Source organism: Dromiciops gliroides, chromosome 2, assembly GCF_019393635.1.
Source record: "Dromiciops gliroides isolate mDroGli1 chromosome 2, mDroGli1.pri, whole genome shotgun sequence".
Classification (NCBI taxonomy): domain Eukaryota; kingdom Metazoa; phylum Chordata; class Mammalia; order Microbiotheria; family Microbiotheriidae; genus Dromiciops; species Dromiciops gliroides.
The window spans coordinates 685007762-685030322 of NC_057862.1; positions in this window are offsets into that span (position 1 = coordinate 685007762).

Here is a 22561-nt window from a genome sequence, read left to right on the forward strand (position 1 = left end):
CATTTCCCAAGGTCTCAATTCCATGGTCCCTTTCTCAAAACACAGCAGAGATATCTCCTCATTCCAGGAACTAAATCTGAGCTTCAGTGAGCTTGTACTAACCTGACATCCTTTGTGACATATGCCAACTCACCCCATGAAGGGAAACTCTCAGTGGAAGGAGCTGGAAAGAGCTGGGCCAGAAAGAAAACTTTTTTTGACATTTTCATTTAATCTCTTAGGGAAGCTGGGAAAACCCTGAAACCTCTTGAAAGCCACTCAAGTCAGACACAATTCAGACAAGTTTTTATTTTCTCAGACACACTTGAAGTGGCTCTGTGATACCCACTCTCACCTGCTAAAATGACCTTTCCTTTATTTAGCACCTGAGTGGAGATTTCCCCCTGCAGTCACTTTTTACCAACACAAAGGCATTTTACTCCTTTAAATATATACATTCTTATTTTGATAAATTGTGATTCCTTTGACATGTGCAATAGAAGAAAGTTTTTCTTTGTTTTTTCCCCTTTTTAAGTGACCGAATGGTTGTATTACATTTTCGCTTTCTATGTTAAAAAAGAGCTTGATTTTGTAAATGAAATTAATACAACAATGATGACAACAACAACAACAACAAATCTCTTCCACTCATTAAATTCCCAGAGAACAATAATCATCAGGAAATGAAAAATTTCCTTGAAACCTATAGAACTGCTAAACCAAGGAACATCTAATAACCAGTGCCCTTTGACCTAAGGATACCACGTGTTCTACTGACCAACAGGAGGCTATTGACTATCCTAGGACACAGGAATGAGTGCGGTAGGAGGCACAGACACATAGATGTACAACAAAAGTAAAGTAGAGCAATTTCTCCATAAAAGAACTGTCTGTTGATTCACTGGAATTGAATGGAGAGCTATAGTTTTGAGATTTGAAGCATTTAAGGCTCTTTAACAAAAGGAAAAAAAAATTGAATTCTGTTTTCATCTGAACAAAACCAAAGATATCAATCATAAATCCACTGATGGAAAGGACCCTTTTCTAAGGGCTCTTACTCAAAATCTACTTTAAAATCCAGTATGGCAAGTCTTTCTTCATTATTGGTTAGTGTTCATAATACTATTGGGCATGAATCCACTAACAGCTACTGTTAGCAACCTAACCACAAATATACTAATTTTATGTGTATATATCAAACAATTAATCAAGCAACATTAATTAAGCTCCTACTATGTTCAAGGCACTGTGCTAAACACTGCAGATACAAAGAAAAAGAAGGAAAAGACAGCCTTCAAGGAGTTTACATTCTCATTGCTGAGACAATATTGAAACAAATATATACAAAACAAGCTATATGAAAGATAAACATCATATGATTAATAACTTTTTGGAGGAAAGTGGTTGAATGGGATAGCTTGAACACATAGAGGGGTTAGTTTTGGTTAATGAGTAAGGCTACTTCACAAAATGAAGGAGCTGAGAGTGACAGAAGGGTTCTGAGCAATAGAAGTTGAATAAGAGAGGAACAGAATGTATGTACAGTAAATGGCCTCATTGTTTTGTTTTTTTTTTGGGGGGGGGAGCATACAATATGGGTAAAGGTTCTTGGCTGAGAATATCAGGGGAGTGGAAGACATGGTATGTTTGAAAAGATTTGAAAATATTTGGAAGAACTTCTGTGGAGAGTGAGTTAATAAGTTGATAACGGAGGTGTAGTGTTGTTGCCTAGCAGCAGTGAGGGCCCAACTAAGGTTATATAACACAAATTTGTAAGGAACCCAGGCAGAATGGTTGAATGTTATTTTTCCACCTTAATTAAGCAGCACATGTGTAGGAGTGAAGGCCATGTGAGGGGGGGAACTAGTTAGAATTTACTTATAAATTCAACAACAGTTTAGGTTTTTAAGCATTTATTAAAGTATATTAGAAGTTAGGAGAGAGAGAGAGAGAGAGAGAGAGAGAGAGAGAGAGAGAGAGAGAGAGAGAGAGAGAGAGAGAGAGCACATGTCTCTGAAAGAATGGAAAAAAACCCTAGCTCAGACCTACACTTGAGAGAGGAAGTGCTCCTTCACCTAGCTGCTCACAACTCCCAAGAGAGAAAGAGTCCCACTCAGTTCTCCCAGATGCCCCCTGCTGAACAGGAAGAGGGACGGTTCCCACACACAACTCCAAGCTAATTGGCGGGTGGCATTCAAGTCCATTGATTGACATGACTTAAAGTCAGTCCATGAATTGTGACATGACTTCTGGGACATCAATTTGACCTTTGAAACCTCAGAAAGGTCACCTCACATCTTTCTCGGCAGGGCATGGCACCCCTGGTTCTCACAGAGGGCATGAGTTGGGGGGTGGTATGTAGACAACAGCTATTAAGATTTTGATTAGGTTGTTGATATGAATAGCATTGATCACAAAGGAAAAGAGGTTACTGAATGATGGAGGAAAGGGAAGAACCTTGAAGTGGCAATGGAGAGCAAGGGGTATCCTATCTTCACCCATGAGACCAGCAGGATGAATCAAGACTCAGTCCGTACTGGAAAGATTCACTAGGGAGCCTGTGTCATCAAGATGGGGTAGGTGAATGGGAGTCAGGTTTCAGTAAGAACTATTAGATGGAAGGAGTTGGAGAAAAAAAGATTCAAGGTAAAAGGAAATTGGTTGTCTATGGAATATTCATTCTAGCGGGCACAGTGTAAGGGCCGATGGAATTAGAATGACACTTAGTGGTAGAATGGTTGGGGGAGACACAGAATCGGCTAATGGTGACTGTGAAATGGTGTTTGGATGGTGAGTGATAGTAATTCAGAGTCACTGAGATGTAAAAGGCATGGACCAAGTGTCGGTGGGAATGTCATTATTAAGTAGAAGGTGCAACTCCTAGATCCTCGAAGGACAAGCATACCAGCAGATGGGAGGGCTGGCACTGAAGGACAGTTGCTCTTCTTTGAACAGTAAGATGTTCACATCCCATGTGGACGATTGGTTGGCAGCAGAAGGTGGCAAATGCTTTATGTTGGGACAGATGCAAGTGATTCATTTGGGGAAGAGGGAAGATGTTGGGTCTGGCCTCTAAAGCCCTTCCTTAAGGAATAGGATGAGCCCAAGTAGAGCTCAGGAATTTAGCATATCCCCAAACACATGCATATGCACACATGTGTATGTGTGCATATGCATGTATATATGGATGTATATGTGTGTATGTGTATATGTGTGTATGTATATGCATATAGGTATTGCACATTATATGTTTATGTATGTGTATGCACATATATGTATGTAAATGTATATATGTATATATTAAGGGTAGCTAGGTGGCACAGTGGATAAAGTGCCTGGAGTCAGGAAGACTCACCTCTCTGAGTACAAATCTAACCTCAGACATTTCAGCTGTGTGACCATGGGCAAGTCATTTTAACCTGTTTGCCTCAATTTCCTCAACTTTAAAATGATCTGGAGAAGGGAATGGCAAACCACTCTAATATCTTTGCCAATAAAACCCCAAATGGGCTCACAGAGAGTCAGACACACCAGAAAATGACTAAATAATATTTAAACATGCACAAGATGATTTAGGGGTAATAATACAAATTTATAAGCAGATGCTCTAGGTGTTTTTTTTTTGTTTTTTTTTTTTGGTTTTTTTGTGGAGGGGGTGGTGGTGACCTAAGCTCAATTACCCATGTGTAGCCTAAGTGCGAACTCTGATGATTTGTCACCTTGTTAATTCTCATTCTGACTTCTTGGCTTCTAAGAAATCAGGGTGTATGTTCTGATATTTTCTCATAAATTGTTAAAATTGAACAAATATCTCATTTATTAACTCTGCATCTTTATGCCAGTTCATTGAATATTTAATTGAATAATCAGTGTAACTTCACAATCCTTAAGCTTTTCAAAATACCCCAAATTCCTAACCTTGATTTCAATAAACATCAAGATTATAGGTGGTATAATGTATTAACAATATGACAAACACTATACTGAAATTAACTTGGAATGAATCAGCTGTGAGAAATATCACAGAGTAACTTCTACCATCACTATTACTTTAGACTTTTCAATAATGGAAACCAAACCCCAGCATTTGGCTTTCCCAAGATAGGTCAAAGGCTTGAAAGATGTCTCCCCTTAGTGTTTCTTCACAAGGTGGGTTGTCACAGTGTTTCAAGGAGTGGGGAGAAATGGGATCAGTCTTTTCCCTCTGTCTCTCACTCACTATCCATCACAATCGACACCTCAAAAGAATCAAATTACAATCTTCTCAAAAACTCCTCCTCATAGGTACCAATTAGAAAAGAACTACTCAAATTACCATTTCCTCTAACAAAATATAGTACGGACACTTATAGTATCTTTTGGAGAGGCTATTGAAGCTGCTCTTACAGTCATATTTTGTAGTTATTTGTCTTTGCTATGTGTTCTGGCCCCCAGGTTGAATATAAATTGTGAGTAGAGATTATCTTATTTTTTTTCCCCTTTTTATCCTGTAGGACAGCCTGCCACATGGTAAGTGTCAAATAAGTGCCAATTTAATTTAATCAAATTTCATTATTTGGAACTGGTTGACCTAGTCTAGGTAAAATGTAAAGCTTCAAGCATATTTTACACTTCCTTACCCCTGCCTCATGCCAAGTTCAAACTAAGATGTGATTAACTTAAGCATATTGCTTACTTCTCAAGACCATTGACTTGGTAAAAGAAGACTGTGAGATAATAACTTTTAAGATGGAAGGGACTTCAGAAGTCATTTAATCCAACCCCCTTCATTTAATAGGCTTAAGGTCAAATGAGTAGTAAACAATAATAATAATAATAATAATAATAATAATAATAATAATAATTTTAAAAAATGGGAATTGAGATCAGGGCCTCCAACTCTGAATCTCGCATTTCTTCCTCATCAAGAAATAACTAGGGGAGTAGCTAGGTAGTCCAGTGGATAGAGCACCAGCCTTGGAGTCAGAAGGTCCTGAGTTGAAATCTGTCCTTAGACACTTGACACTTACTAGCTGTGTGACCCTGGGAAAGTCACTTAACCCCAATTACCTCACCAAAAAAAAGAAAAAAGAAAAAAGAAAGAAATAACTAGTACTGGGCTAGGAGCCAAGTTGTTGGGGTCTCATGCCTTTGTCTAGAACATAAAGTTAGGCAAATCTTATGCAGAGAAATTTATATCTAGAATGCCAGCTTGTAGAAACTTCAGTGGCAACCCATAATAGTAATAATAGCTAATATTTCCATCATTCTTAATATTTGCCATGAACTATGCTTAGATATACAATTATTATCTCAGTTTGCCCTCACAACAAACCTGGGAGGTAGGTGCTGTTATTATTTTAATTTTTAGTTGAGGAAATTGAGACAGGCAGAGGTTAAGTGACTTTGTCCAGGGTCACATAGTAAGTATATGATGCCGGATTTGAATACTAGTCTTCCTGACTATAGGCTTAACCCTCTGTACCTACTGTACCACTTAGAAATTCTATGGTTGTAAGAATCTCTCCCAAGATATCCTTGAGAACTGGTCAGCAAGGCTCCACTTAAAAATTCCAGGTAGGGAAAAATCACATTTTCATAGTGCTGTCTATTTTAATTATGGATCACTATACTTGTCCTTGTTGCTAGTTATTACTTTGGTGGTGGTGGTAATAATTGTAATTGTTGCTGACTGAGGAGGTTTGGCTTGTCTCTTTTAGTTGGCCCCTTGCTCCCTTCAAGATTATAGCTGTACCCCATCTCCCTACCACCACTGACTATTGGTTTGCTTTCGTGTGCCAAGCAGAAAAAAATGTGGTCCCTTTTAATCAAGAATGCCTTTATAAAACTTGACTACAGCTAATATGACCCACTCCTCTTGAGTCTGTTTTTTTTTTTCTAAATATTTAAGGCAACCACTTCCTTTAACCAACTATTGTAGATCAAGGATTTGAGGTCCATCACTACCCTTATTGATGTGCTCTGCACACTCTCTACTTTATGATATTCTTAAGATATGTTGCCCATGATGGAACACAATAATCCAAAAGAGATCTAAGGCAAATATTAGTGGAAATATCTTTCTCCCCTACACCTGCTCAACTAGTTATTTTCACTCTCAGAGCTTCTGTTTCCTCTTGAGAAAGTAGTGTTATCTTTTTATTTTTACAATTATAATGAGCATTTATTAAACACCTACTATGTGTCACGTTTCATGCTATGAATTGGAGATTGAAAAATAAAAATCTATAGAAACAATAAAAAGGAAGAAACTCCATGGAACTAATCAATCAGCTAGTCAATATCATTTATTGAGTACTGACTGTAACCATGCTTCTTTCCCCAAACCACACCACCCTCTACATTAACTTTCTACAAGGCATACTAAGCATTTACTAAGAGCTTATGATGTGCCAGGCACTATGCTTAGTGCTTTATAAATATTGTCTCAATTGTCTTCATAAGAACCCTGTGAGGTAGGTGCTATTTTTAGAGCCATTTTATAGTTAAGGAAATGGAGGCAAACAGAAGCAAAGTCACTTTCATGCAGCTATTAAGTTTCTGAGGCTAGCCTTGACTTTGAGTCTTCCTGATTTCAGAATCAGCACTCTGGCCTTTAAGCCACCTATCTGCCTCTAGGAGAAAAGCCACTCAGTTCTAAACTCCTTCAAATATGCTATTTCCTATGCCACACCACCCCAATGCCTGAGCCCTGCCCCTTTTCACTTCTCCCTTTCAGAACTCTAAGAAAATTGATGATTCTGACAGGTACATGGCAATAAAATGATTTAGGGTTCCACTTGCCAGACTTGCCATTTCCCAGTACAAAATGCACTTCTCAGGCCCTCATTCAACAATATGTGTTATCTCCCCCATTAGAATATCAGTTCCTTGTGGACAGATACCAGTCCAATTTTTGTTGTTTGTTTTGTTTTGTTTTGTTTATCCCCAGCACTTAGTTAACTACTAAATACATAGTAAACAATTAGTGACCTTTTTTTGTATTCATACTGCCATTCATTCATTCATTCATCAAAATGAAGCCTTCTTGCCATCCAGAAAGTGATATTGTCCAAGAGGAGCTAGCATTGGAAAACTAAGTCTCTTCTGCTTACCTGATGTAAGGAGGATGTCAGTGATATCATTTGTGTTTTATACATTGTAAAGTGCTTTAGGCTTTAAAGTCTTTTTTCTGCAATATCATTATTGTTCTCTCCTTATTAGCAATGGAAAAGGAGGAAGCACAGAGACCTCTTTGGTTCTCTGGAGGCTCTCACTTTGGAAGAGAGTCGTCTTTTCCATGCAAATGCCAGTAAACCCTGCTGAAAATCTTGTGGCCATAGGATTGCAAAAGAAGGAACATTTCCTTGTTTTGAGAAATTCTCTTCTGCAACAACAACCCAGAGATTATTCCCAGCTTATCTCAACCCTCTTGGGGTCAGAAATCTCATTGTAAGGTCCTGTCTCCAGAGAGGCCCAGTAATTGCTGACTTTACCTAGATCTAAGTTGCTCTGACAGAGGGCAATAAGTCTCCAGGCAGTTAGCTATTATTAAATTCTATATATTCTTAGACCTCTTGCTGGACATTTTCCTCTTTATTGAAAAGAGCATGGACTTGGAAAGAGGTTTTGCTATAATGAAGACAACTAGATGTGCTGCTTAACAAAGAACTCTCCACTAAAGACTGGGGAATAATGTAACTTGCAAAGTTAGATGAAGATTAAAAAAAAAATCTAAAGCACTGTTGACAAAAAGAGTTTATTGAAATTCAGGTCATTCTATTTGGAGGGGGAAGGGAGAAAGATAATAAGGTGGGCACCATAAAGCAGAGTTAGATGCAAGTAGCAAGAATGGTCTAATGTGTAAAGGAAGTTGAAGTAGGAAGGAAGGAAAGGCAAATTGTCTTTGTGGATAAAGAGCTGTAGTAAAACAAACAAACAAACAAAAACACCGTACTCTCTCTCTCTCTCTCTCTCTCTCTCTCTCTCTCTCTCTCTCTCTCTCTCTCTCTCTCTCTCTCTCTCTTTAAATGTAATAAACATTTCTATTTATAGTTTTGGGTTCCAATTTTTTATCCCTCCTTCTCTCCCTCTCCCCTCCCTGAGGCAGTAAGCAATTAGATATGGGTTATACATGTATGATTATGTAGAATATTGCCATATTAGTCATTTTGTATAAGAAAAAATTGAATAAAAGAAAAAAATGAAAGGAAGTAAAAAATAGCATGCTTCAGTCTGGTCCATCAATATCAGTTCCTTCTTTGGAAGTGGATAATGTTTTATCAATAGTCCTTTGGGATTGTCTTGGATCATTGTATTATTGACAATGGTCAAGTCTTTCCCAGTTCTTCATCAAACAATATTACTGTCTCTGGGCACAACATTCTCTTGGTTCTGCTAGCTTCACTATACATCATGTCATACATGTCTTTACAGGCCTTTTTGAAGTCATCCTGCTTGTCATTTCTTATAGCACAATAATGTTCCATCACCATCATATACCACAGTTACTTTAGCCATTCCCCAATTGATGGGCATTCCTTTGATTTCTGATTCTTATGGCATGTTTAAAACTTTAATGTGTGGTTGCCTTAAATTAGAAGTTTTAGCACCAGTCTTTGGGCATTAAAGCATTTATTAAAGCATACTAGGTATTAGCAAAAAGAGAACACACGGAGTTCAGAAAGTTACAAAAAAGCCTATCTAGCCTAGAGTTCCAGTCGGGTCTTGTTCTTCCTCAAGTCCTCCTCCATGAGCCTGCTCCAACCATGAACTGCTCCCACAAACTGAGTGTGGAAGCTTTTTATAGGTCCAGAGCAGAGGTGGTCCTTACATACTGCTTCGAGCTAATTTGTTGGCATCATCCAATTCCATTGGTTCAATGGACTTTAAGGTGGTCTCCACTTGATTTCAAAGTCCTTAGCTTCTGAGAACAATATCTTCTTTTTTTAATTAATTAATTATTTTTCCTCCATTCCCACCCCCCCCACACACACACCCACTAGAGCTCAAGCATTTCAAAATAAGTTATACATGAGTAGTTATGGAAAAGATTCCCACATTTTTGTCCTGAGGGAGGGGAGGGAGACAAGCTGGGGAGGGGGGGAGGGAAGGGCAGATTGGGGGAGAGAGCAATAAAAAGCAAAACACTTTCAAGGAAGGTGAAGATGTTCTGCATAACTGCACAAGTATGACATATTGAATTGCTTGATTTCATAGGGAAGGTTAAGGAGGGAGGAAGAAAATTTAGAACACAGAATTAGCTCAAAGAACTTAAACTCATCAGAGTGGGCTCATGGAGGGAATAACATTCACACCCAGTTGGGAGGAGTAATCTATTTAACCCTACAGGAAAGTATGAGGGGAAGAGGATAAAGAAGGAAGGGTGAAAAAAAAAAGGGAGTTCAGAGTAGGAGAGGCAACACTCAGAAGTAAAACACTTTTGAGGAGGAATAGGTTAAAAGAAGATAGAAAATAGAGTAAATATCATGGGAAGGGAATAGGATGGAGGGAAGTAATTATGATGATTGATTACGATGGCAAAATGTTTGGTACCTACTTTGCTGGGCTAATATGAAGAAAATTCTTTGTCAAGTTTAAGGTACTTTATTCAGATTATGATGAACAGGATACTATCAGAAAAACCTGGAAAGACCTACATGAACTGAAACAGAGTGAAATGTACTATATACAAAATAACAGCAATAGTGTAAGATGATCTGCTGGGAAGCATGTGGTTATTTTCAGTAAAGCAATGTTCCAATATAACCCTGAAGGACTTATGAAAATGGCAACCCATCTACAGAGAAAGAACCAATAGTATCTGAAAACAGATGGAAACACATTTAAAAATTTTTTTTTCCTCTTTGACAATTCCTCAATCTGAAGTTTTGGGGTTTTTTTGACTGTTTTCTCTCACAACCTAGCTAATGAGAAAAATACCTTCTAAAGGGCTGGCCAGGTGAGGTTGCAATCTAGTTAACCTTAAGTAGGCTAATCAGCAAAGTCTACCACTATCACTTATTTCAATTAGTTTAGATTAATCTCCAGATGGGCCTTTGAGTATTTGCCAAATCCCATTATTTTCTCACACTTAGCCACCACAGAAAGAGCTGCTAGAAATATTTTTTGTACAAATGCTTTGTTGTTGTTGTTTTTAACAAAATACAAAACCACCACCACCACAACAAAAACCTATTCTCTTACACTGGTTGTCTGTATGGTATTGGGTAAATTGATCTTTCCCTATTTTCTCTTCTATAAAATGGGACAATAATCTTTACCTAATATTTTCCATGATTGAGAAGTAAAAGCATCTGTGCTTTGCTCTGCAAAGATATTTTTTTGAGATTTAATTCATATAATGACGACAAAATGTTTTATAAATTTGAAAGTGCTACCAATATATGTCAGTTGTTAGTGTGCTAGAAGTTATTGATGGTTCACAGATCTAGAGGTGTGAGAAACCTTACAGATCATCTTCAAAACTACTTCTTCTTCTCCTTCTTTTTCCTCTTCTCCTTCTTCTTCTCCTTTGTCCAGTCATTTCAGTCATGTCTGACTCTTTGCAACCGAGTTTAGAGTTTTTCTTGGCAAAGATGTTTGAGTTGCTTGCCATTTCATTTCCTCTTATTTTATAGTTGAGGAAAGTGAGGTTGGGAGGTGAAGTGATATGTTCAAAGTAATATATCTAGTAAGGAAATTAGGAAGAAGAGAAAGTGATTACATAGTGGATACAGATTTAGACTTAGAGAATTGAGTTAAGATCCAGTCCCGGACTATTACTATTGTATTACTTTAGAAGATGACCATTGTGTAGCCAAATTTTTTTTTTTTTTTTTTTTTTTTTTTTTTTTTTTTTTTTTTTTGCGGGGCAATGGGGGTAAAGTGATTTGCCCAGGGTCACACAGCTAGTAAGTGTCAAATATCTGAGACCGGATTTGAACTCAGGTACTCCTGAATTCAGGGCTGGTGCTTTATCCACTGCACCACCTAGTCGCCCCCAACCAAAATTTGATATACAGGGGATTATTTGGGTGATTCGCCTTAATACTGGGGTCCCAGAAATAATGAGGGAACTTTTAGGTTCATCCTCCCCTCTGAACTGCCCTTTTTAGATATTTCTCCTAGGCCAATAAGAAAGCAGCCTTTAAGCTTTAATTCACAGAAGGATCATATTTTATTACTTGGGAATTAATTAAACAAATCAGGTAAAACTAATAAAAATCAAAGACAAGGAAATAGGAAAAAAAAGAAATACAGATAAATACTCATAACTCTAAACTTCACCTATGCAATCCCCAGACCATTTCCAATTAAGCTAGTTCAAAGGAATTTAGGGTTTTCCATAATTAACTCACCAAAACCTGCACAGTCTAAAGTTGCTCGCACCACAGGTAAAAAGCAGCCACCAGAGAGAGAGAGAGAGAGAGAGAGAGAGAGAGAGAGAGAGAGAGAGAGAGAGAGAGAACTCATGCCACCACTAGAAGGGGAGCACTCTGAGAGAAGCCGCCAGAGAGAGAGTGTGTTCCAGAAGAGCTTCCTCTTCCCTTCAGGGAGCGTTCAATCTTTACTACCCCAAAAGGGGAGGTGCTTAAAAAAACTGCCTATGGAGAGTTCTTCTGACCTCAGTAGCGTACGTAACTTCAGGGTGGGCCAGGTGTGGCCCCTCCCAAATGAGTCAGCTAAAAACTGCAATAATAATTTTACCACAAATAATTTTTACCACACCATACTTATTCTGACTTCAGATTTCTCATCTATATAATAGTGATAATAATAACATTTACCTCATAGGCTTTTATGATAATCAAATTGACACATATGTTCAAGGTACTTTACAAAAGTTGCTAAAGGAATGTTAGCTATTATTACCTCTCAGTCTATGAATATTTTCTGATAATGCTGATATTGTGATCTTGGCTTTCTTTGTCATAATCATAACCACCACCACCACCACCATCATCATCATGGGAGACCCTCTCTCCTCTCTCGCTAGATGCCTCCAAATCTAACATTGTACCATCCATAATAACATGCACTGTAACGGGGGAGATAACACAGAAAAAGAAGGTGAGAAGAGAGGAAGTGTACCTGGCTGTATTTATAATGAAGTCCTAAAGCTGGAATGGGAAATGATTAGAAGAGGGGTGAGTTAGACTTGTCTTGTAGCATGATCCGTTTTTTGGAGATCCTGAAATCCAAGAGAGCAGCCAGATAGGAAATGAAAAGAAAAAAAAAAAATGATCTATGAATTCTCCTAAAATGGTGGAGGATCTGGGATGAGCTCTCCAAGGTCAATCCTGGACTTTCACCAGTCAGGAGGGGCTCCAAAAGCAGGAGGTACTGATGAGATATGAGTTTCAGAGTTAATTTCATCTTGCTGAATGAGGAATATTCAAATAGTATTCAAATCCAGGTCTTGATATGCAATGCCCATATGACATTAGTCTTGTCATATAAACCTTTCTGTGTTCATCTGCTCAAGGTATCAGATCAAATAACTGCTAGCTGTCAATCTAAGGTTCTTTTCCCATATGTATCAGCAGTGAAAGATGCCAGGTTTTGCATTTACAGCTGCTGAGTGGGATAACTTGTTTGTGCACTTTTTATATTTATCTTCTCCCCTCCCCCAACAATGTGTAAATATGTGTTGGTGGAGGATGGGTAAAAAAGACATCGCCTGCTTAGCACCCAAAAAATTAGAAATGAAAAAGGAATTAATGTTCCTCTGATCCAAACACCATCATTTCCCAAAGGAAGATACCTAGTGCCAGAGAAGTGAAATAAAACAGTCAATTTTACACAGCTGACTAGTAAGAGGAGACCTGTGATTGTACCATAAATGCTGACACATATAGGTCCAGGCTCTTTCCATCAATCTACCTCAACTTTTCTATCAATTAAAGTCTTCTAGAAATGTCATTTTCTTCCAACCAGCTGAGAACCATGAGTTTTTAATGGCCACTGTTCCAGGTGGCTTACTCAGGTGGTAATAATAGTTTGCCTCATTCTCTTGTGGCACTTATCGTCTCAGGAACTCAAAGCACTTTGCAAACATTAATTAAAAAAGCCTCACAACACCCCTGTGAAAGAGGTAAGTATTATTACATCCATTTTCCTTGCAGTGAACAAAATAACTGTAATCAGATTTTATTGGGATTTTATTGGTATTGCATTTCTTTCCTTCAAACTGTGGTGTGCATTTTAAAAAATAATATCATTTTGTACTTTCTGGGAATGCTATCTCTTTAACATAAAATTGAATTGTTCTCTCTAAGCTATTCACCTTTCCGGTTGCAAATTAATTTGGAATCAGTCATATTCTTTTTTTTTCAGGTAGATTTCTTAAGGAAAAAAGAATATCTGGCCTTGGGTTAATTTGTTTAGTTAAATTATTTCCTTTCCTTCCCTTGAACACTTTATTTGTCATAGGTAATTAAATTAATTTTAGATTGCTACAGGATATCAATTTCTCAGCATTTCTTCCATCTTCTAGAAGGAATTTGATAAGGGAATTGGTTTTAAAATCCATTTAGATCAGGCAGATTTAATAGATAGTATCCTTAGGTGATACCCAAGAACAGAGACAGACAGACAAGGAAACCACATCTCTTAACACATCTGTTTTCTCTTCTTACTGGGGAACATAAACTTCAGCCATCACCCTCCACCAGAGCTTGAGAGGGTTTAACCTAATGAAGGAGGAAGATTATCTCCCTTGATAAAACAAGCCACTTTGTGCAGGGGATTGACACACTTTGTAATACACTTTTTGTTTTGTTATCTTCAATAATGGGATAAAATCCCTGGTTTTTAGCAGGGAAATGAAATCCCTAATCTAATCTCAGTCCCTGAGAGTTTTTTGAATAAAGGTGCTGGAAAGTTAATTTCCTTCCTGGTATTTTAACAACTTCAGAGAGCCAAGATGATTTGCAGGCCTTCCAAAATGAGACAATCCACCCAAATGATTCATTCCTGAAGTGTCAAAATGAGCTAGCATGGGTTTTGGGGAGAGAATATTGCATGAAAACATTTTTTAATGGTGTTTTGGACAAAGAATGATTCTTCTGCAGCGTTGGCTATTCAGATTGGCTCTAGTGGTGTTGAGGGGCTCAGGGTTATGGTGGGATGACCTCATAAAAGTGCCAGTCCTGCAGAAATATTTCATCTGTCTTGAGGAAAGGCACATAGGGAAATGATGCACTGACATGGTCCAGAGACAGCTCTTCATGATGAATCTGATATTTTCTCAAAATATATTGCCTGTGCCCTTCGGCTACTTGAGGGTCAGATCTATTGCTTTTAACAAGGAATCCAGGTGTCAGAGGAGGCAAGATCGTTCAAGACCAGGGCAAATGGGATGCATAAAATGAGGACAGTTTTGGGGTAAACACCTCCTAGCAGAGTGACTGATGAAACAGTAGTTTTTGTCCTTCCACTATGGAAACTCAATGTTCTTTTTTGGTTTTTGTTTATTTGTTGTTGTTGTTGTTTGTTTGTTTTGTTTTGCTTTGTTTTGTTTTTGCCTTTAGGAAGAGTGGTGGCTTCATCTGTGGGAAGACAGGTCTAGTCTGTTTCTATGTGATCTGTTACCACTGGGGGAAAACATTTATTAAGCCATTGCAGACAAACATAGGCAATATCCATCAAATGGCTTCTTGAAAGTACATTTGATATTGAGCATGGAAAGCCCTCCAGGGTCTGGCTTGCACTTAAGTTTCACATTTAACTTATCACCTACTCTCCCTTCTAATCAGACATATCTGTTACTTGCCCTTTGTACCTGATCTGCATGAAAAGAAGGTTTTGGCTTACAGTAGAAAGTTTACAATGTTAGAATAGTTTACTTCAATCCCTTCCTTTGAGATGTACAATGTGATTTTGGTCAAGTAATTTAAAGGCTTTGAATCACAAGGGCTTTTCTTTTTTGGTGGGGCAATGGGGGTTAAGTGACTCGCCCAAAGTCACACAGCTAGTAAGTGTCAAGTGTCTAAGGCCAGATTTGAACTCAGGTCATCCTGAATCCACGACAGTGCTTTATCCACTGTGCCACCCAGCTGCCCTCAAACAGTGTCTTCACATGTAAATTAAGAGTGATAATATGGAGGGCATCTGAGAACTTTTCCAGCTCCAAATTTATGGTTTGTTTTTTTTTATAAGAATACCTAACAATATTGCTTGCTATGTGCCAAGCACTATATTAAGTGCTTTACAAATATTAATTTGATCCTTACAGAATTCCTGGAAAGTAAAAGCTAATATTACCTCCATGTTATAGATGAGGACACCAAGTCAAAAAGAGGTTAAGTGACTTTCACAAGGTCATAGAGCTAGTAAGTAACCAAGGCCAAACTTGTCTTCCTAACTCCAGACTTTATTTTTAATCCACAGTGCCATCTTTAAGTTCTAAGAACTCTTGGTGACAACCATTTGGTAACCATGAAAGGGGTGAAAGGAAACCCCTTTTTTAATAAGAAAGCAGAATGGCACGAGGTATTGTTGCAGGGCCAAAAACAAACAGCTGTTCCTCTGGCAAGAGTCAAGTCTAGTGGCCCTCCCCCCCCCTTACTCCTATTTAAGAAAATATTTAATCTTACTTAGATTATTTTACTCCTCAGTCAGATGGGACCAACAACCCTTGTTCTTTCTAATTCACAGGGTTACTGTGAGGAAACTTAGTGTATATGGCAAGGAGCAGGTAGCCTCAAAAGCCTTATGATTGAATTGCAGCTCCAGTTAAATGACTTTTGGTAAATCACTTTGACATATTGTTTCAGTTTTTCCTACTTTAAAATGGGACTAGTGATGCTTAAATTAGTTCCATGAAAAGTTTGTTTGGAGAAAGGGAATTGTAAATTTTACACCACTTAACTATAAATCACTGTTATCTAAAAAGACACTTTGATATTAAAGTTGCTATGTGACTTCCCTAGTGTGAGTAATTGCCTTCAATCTTTCCATTTATTCCTACCCTGTCTGGGAGGTTCAGATGCTGGTTTATCAAGTCTTTACAAAGGGTTCACCCAGTGCATTGAGAGTTTTCCTCTATGGCAAGACTTAAACTTTTTCCTATCCCAAGTCCTTTTCACCTGAGATTTTTTTATACGATTTCTGTGTATAGGTAAATAAGATGGATATACAAATCAAATATTTACTATGAAATTTTTGCAACCCCCACATTCACTTACATGATGCCATATGTCACCAGGTCCTACCACCTCATTATAAGATGAAAAAGAGAGAGTTGAATGGCTTACCCAAGGTCACACATTTAAGTGGGAAAACTAGTGTTTGAACTGAGATCCTCATTTTGTAGATTTTTTTTCAAATTCATTTTTTATCTTTATTTATTTATTTATTTTTGGTAGGGCAATGAGGGTTAAGTGACATGCCCAGGATCACACACCTAGTAAGTGTCAATTGTCTGAGGCCGGATTTGATCTCAGGTCCTCCTGAATCCAGGGCCAGTGCTCTATCCACTGTGGTACCTAGCTGCCCCAAGATCCTCTTATTTCAAACCAGAACACTTTTCACAGTAAAAATGTATTTTCCCTATCATTCACTATGTGACCAGCTTGCCTCCTTTTTTCTTCATTATTCCTTGATGAGACAATTTACTGTGCTTCTCATATGAAATTCTCCCTTGATCATATGGTGCAACCACCCATATGTATCTGCTTTTCCCTCTGCATAAAACAACTTAAGAGATGGATATTCCTTCACTCACAGCTATTTGACTCATTAGAAAAAAAAAATTTTTTTCTTAATGTCTTTTTTAAAGGTAGTAGTTTGGAATAAAAAACATTCCACACTAATGACTGATATGAGCATGAGTTATATAATGCACATATATAACCTATCTCTGATTGTTTACTGTCTCAGGGAAGAGGAAGAGATGGGGTATAATGGATAAAATTTGGAACTCAAAATTTTAAATTAAAGTGTTAATTTGTAACTGCACAGTTTTCTAAAAGCAAGATAGCCTTCATTCCTTATCTGTCAAATTAATTCAAAATACATTTGTTAAGTGACTACTATATGCTAGTCACTGTGTGAAATGTTGGTGATAAAAATATCAAAATAAAATACTCCTCTATATTAGCATATACAAAATTAATATGAAATGGTTATGCAAGAATTAGGCTCTAGTAAGGGCAGGGGATCAGGAAATGCTTCTCATAGATGGTAACACCTGAGCTGTCTTGAATGGAAGCAGGGATTCTGAGACATGGAAGTGAGGAGGGATTACATGAAGAGGAGCAGGCATTTTGGGATAATAGACATGGGAGATGGTGAGAACTCTAGTGTGCTATGTTGCAAAATGTGAGCAGCAGTCTAGTACATTATATAAAATGGCAAAGATAAGAAGTGGCTGTGTTGCAAAGAGCTTTAAATAAGAGTTGTTTATATCTACTCCAGAGAGAAAGAGAGAACCACTGGAGTTTATTGAGCAGTGGAAAATTACATGGTCAAACCTATGATTTAGTGAAAGATTTTTGGACAGGTGAATAAAGGATAGATTGAAGAGGGGAGAGGATTGAGTTGGGGAAGACAAATATGACAATAGTGAAATGGTTCAAGTGATAGGTGATAAGGAGCTGAACCATGCTAGTGGTCATGTGATTGGTAAGGAGGGGGGTGTTGTGGAAGTGGGAACAACAACAGATTAACATATAGAATGAATGAGAATGCAGAATTAAGGATGACACTGAGATTACAAACTAAGATGACTGGGAGGTTGGTGGTACTCTGTATTCCAAGGAAATTATGATCAAACATATAAAGTGAATTGCCTAAGTATGCAGAGATGACTTTTCATTAATGGAAATCTGGTGCTCATTTTGTCTCCATGCACACTCAATGCTATTTATTCTTCCTTTAAGTCTGCCCATCTCCTGATACCTTGTCTTAGCACTGGCTTTCCTACAAGATTGGAGTGTGCTACCTCAGCTCAACCTCAGAAATACATCTTAATCTTTAAAACACTGGTTTCACCCTATACTGGTGTCTCTCCTCTCAAAAATGGGTGCTTTATCTGGTTCTTCTCATTTATCTTATAGTATTTTCTATATTTTAAAATAAATTTATACTCATACAATTTGTTTTCTCCATTACAATGTAAGCTACTTGAGGGTAGGAAATGACTTTTTCTTTTTTTTTAACTTTCCTCTCTCTCTCTCTCTCTCTCTCTCTCTCTCTCTCTCTCTCTCTCTCTCTCCCTCCCTTCTTTCCGTTCTTCCTTTCTTTCTTTCATGCATTCTTGTATCATCAGCACTTGATACACTTCTGCCACTTTCCTCAGTGAGTGCTTAATAATTGATAACACGTTATTGATCTCTCAACTCCCTCAAAGTTCTGTTGTCTTCATCTTGAGGCTCCTGTGAATACAGTTTACCAGGCACATTGAACTTGATACACAAATTCAGAGACTCCCACCAGATTTTTTTCACATTACACAAAACTTATGCAACTCCCCCCACTTTTTTTCAGTCTGTGAATTGTCCTCCTTCTAGTTTCATCTTTAAATGCCTTCAAGATCATTTAGCTTATTTTATATCTTTCAAAAGCCTTTTTTTAGGTAATAAGATAATGTATATAAAAGTGATTTGAAAGATATCAAGAGCTATACTAATGAAAGGTATAATTATATTATGCACTCAGGCTTGAGGGAGTAATAGGAGACCTGATAGCATCTATTAACATATTCTTTTGTTCATTGTGAACCTCTATCAACTCAATAAGGTGGTTTCCACCATCATCAGAGTCCTTAAAACAGGAATTCAGAAGTTTCCCACTGAGAGCTGGGCATTTAAAGAGCACACTGAAGGTGATCTGAAAAAGGCTACTTGGGTTTGCCATGAAAGGTCAAGACTAGGGATTGAAGGACCCAGAAGATTTCCAATGGCTATGAAATCCCAGGTCCAGTTCATATTTCTGTTGCCATGTGTCAGAAACTGTGCTAGGTTTGGGTGATAGATAAAAACCAAATAGGTCTGTCCTCATTCTGCATCTAAATCACCTTGCACTGACCCTTGTATAGATTAGACATTTAATAAATAGTAAAATAATTAGATTAAAGTAGCAAACAATCCCAGTGAATGCTAGTTCACCTTAAAGCATCTTGAAGGATGCCATAGGGCATTAATTTCCATAGAAACTATATGACTCCAAACCAATGAAAGTATACAGTTGTATTCATAGTTATGGGGTTTGGGCCTGCTATAGATGTATGTCTGGCTCCTTGAGCTATTTCATTGCCATCCTCTATGAACCATACTTAATATAAAATGACAAGACAATCATATAAGCAACACGGTGCCCAGAATCTAAGCAGCCTGTCATTCTGATGGAATGCTTGAAGCAATCATACTCTGCTAGGCTGACCTTATTCACAGGACAATCTTAATCTTGCTAGGGAAATAGCTATGATGAACCAAATTACAAATATGGCAGAAGCATACTCCCATGGATTGCTGATCTGACTGAGGTAGGGGAAACTCCTAGCAATGCAGATTACATCTTTCCCTGTTCCTTTTTTTGTCTATTAACCACACCTCCCCCCCAAAAGTTGGTCATATATATTGTTTGTCCATTGTGTTAAGGGACCTTCTTCCCTGCCATATGACATCAAGAGGAAGCCATGCATTAGTGGTCCTTTCCTGAACTCACCATGTGATCAACCATTTTCCCCCCATACACTTGGATTATCCTAAATTCCTTGTTCATAAAATATTGCATCCTGCTCCCTCAGAGAAAGAGAGACAGATACAAAAACTTAAAGGGTGGAAGACTAAAGCTATGTTTGAATGAATAGAATCAATGAATGAATCAATGAAAGTTGGAAAAGTAGGCACAACATTTTAAGAGAATCATAAGACTAATGCACTATGAAAGGGATGCCATGGTATTCCTGGAAGTGAATTATTGCAGAATGGCTTTATTTGGTTGGAAGAATTACATACACACTATGGGGGGGAGGGGGGGAGGAAGAATTATTTGGAGTGAAAAACTGTGAATAGCTATGCTTATCGCAAGACAAAATATCTATGTCCTTTCTGCTCCTTCCCTCCCCACCCCCAACCCTCTGACTGCTCCTAACTACAATATGAGGGGACAAGGTAGGCACATATGGGAGGGTGGGCCATCTTTTTTGCAGCAGTCATACCACATGCAGCTCACTTGCTGCTAGGAGTCAACATAGACTCATCAATTTCAGAGTTGGAAGAGACATGAGAGATCTTCTGGTCACAATCAGATTTAAAGAGAAAAAACGGACAAGAGATCAGATGTAAGAAACCCAGAGCTTCCTAAGCTTGCTCCTGAGCCTGTTGGATCCCAATGCTCCTCTGTCCAGGGGCAAGCTGTGACAGCTTTTCAGTGGCTACAGTGAATCATCCACTCTGCTGACTATGCCGGAGACCAGATGTAGTCAGCATATGGCTCATCGAGTGGTGCCAACATCACTGTCTATGTCCTGATGTTGCACTCATCACGATGGATGGTCCATCAGACAACCTGGGCACAAAGCTCTCAGCCTGTGTTCCTGCAGCCAGAACCCTCTCCCACCTATTGTCCAAGCCTGGCTCCAATTTCTTATAGACATCATCCTTCAAGTGCTCTGCCAAGTTACCGAGGACAATTTTTATGTAAAAATTAAAATCTTTCTTTCTAGTTTCATTTGACCTAGAGCACTCTTCCTGGTTCTCTGCCCCTAAAAAACTCTACTTCTCCTTCGTAGCCCAGAAAAGGATGAGAATGATGAAAAATTGATTCATTATTTTTTTAAAGCAGAAGCTAAAATTTGGAGACAGAGACAGATAAAGAGACATTCAGAGAGACAAAGCATTCATGAAACAATATGTATCAGATACAATGCTAAATGTTGGGGATACAAGCATAAGGAAGCATAACAAGCATTGCTTTCAAGGATCTTATAATAGGAAGAGACAATCTTAAAGCCAAGTCATGGAAAGTGAGGGTAGAGAAGGTAAGGATATTGCACAAAAGTGGTATAGAGGCCTGGACCCATGGAAAAATAAATTAAAGGTTCAGATCTTAGAACTAGGGATCCTGAATTTCTCTTCTGTGTGTGGGGCTGGGCATGGTCAATTATCAAGGCTGTCAATTTATGTCAATTTCTATCTTAGTATCCCCAGTACTTAGCACCCTGCCTGTTTAATGAGCATTTATCATTGAATAACTTCTGTGATTATATATTTGTAAATCAGGGTGTGTATGTGTGTGTGTGTGAGAGAGAGAAAGAGAGAGAGAGAGAAAGACAGACAGACAGACAGAGAGAGCATGTTTCATGCAAGGTAAGAGGTGGTTAGGCAGATGTCAATTGTTCTAATGGAGAAATTTCTGTTGTCATGTTTTTGAAAAGAGATATAGCTTACAAAAAAGCTTTTCTCTGTAATTATTATTATCATTAATAGGTACACATGTGTGAGGGGATGGACCAATCTTTCTTGACTATTTCATCCATTTCTATTGGAAAGCCAGTGCTGCTCAACAGATTCTGTAGTGAAATCAGCCACAGTAAATAGGTTTTTAGTTTTCTGTGCATTCACCAAAGCTAGTGGGCCTGGATGGTTTTGTCCTCTGTGCTTTGTTTTCCAAAAACAAAGCTGATTAAAAACAGAAACAAACAGAAAAGGTCCTTGAAGCAGGGGTTAAAAATATTAGTCTTAATTCCCCAAAACTAGTGTTAGTGGGGAGTGGCTTATTTTCTGGTGATTATCGATTTCATGGGATGAATAATGCCCATTATAGACAGACCACTCTGTATAAAGGATCCCAGAAGAATGTAAGATTTAGATCAATAGAGAGCAAAAGTGCAGAAAGGATTGCAATCCATCCATCCATTGACACTAATCTCCCTCTACTGATTCCCTGCCTTTTTGCTCCCAGATAAATAGGAAGCTTTCTGGCCAAGGCTTTATTTGTCTCTGATTCTTCAGATAAACTCTGATGTAGATTGTTGGGGAATCGTTTGGGATAACTCAGGTCTGGCTTGTATTTCCTGTGATTAGACAATCCATCCAAGGTTGGAAGGGGACAAGGACAGAACTCGAGGCTTTCATAATTGGGTAATTTGTTTACACCCTGGCATAGAGATTCAGCAGAGGCTCTTAAACAAAGAGCTCTAAGGGATATCAAAAGAAATCCAGTCTAATCCATTCATTTTGGTCATGAGGAAGAAAGATCCAGAGGTATTTAGTTACTTAGTGACATAAGTTGTAAGAGAGATTTCTAAGATACGAATCCAGTTCATGGTTCTATTTTTTAACTACCCATATGACTTTAGGCAAGTTACTTCACTTATGTGGTTTTCCACATCCTCATTGGAAAGTAAGCAGAATAAGTTAACTGGTCACTAATACCACTTCCAGTTCTAGATGTATGAGCTTCTCAGTCTTGTGATTTTAGTAGTAGGACTGCTCATTCATCTTTGGCATCCATCTATTACCTAAACAGACCCTCACATGTAGCTCTAAGAAGTGGTAGCATGCACAACAGTCACACCCTGGTAAAATTGATTTGGCAGATGGGCTTAACCAGGTTGAGAGTAACTGACAGGTCTCAAACCCATTGGTGAGTC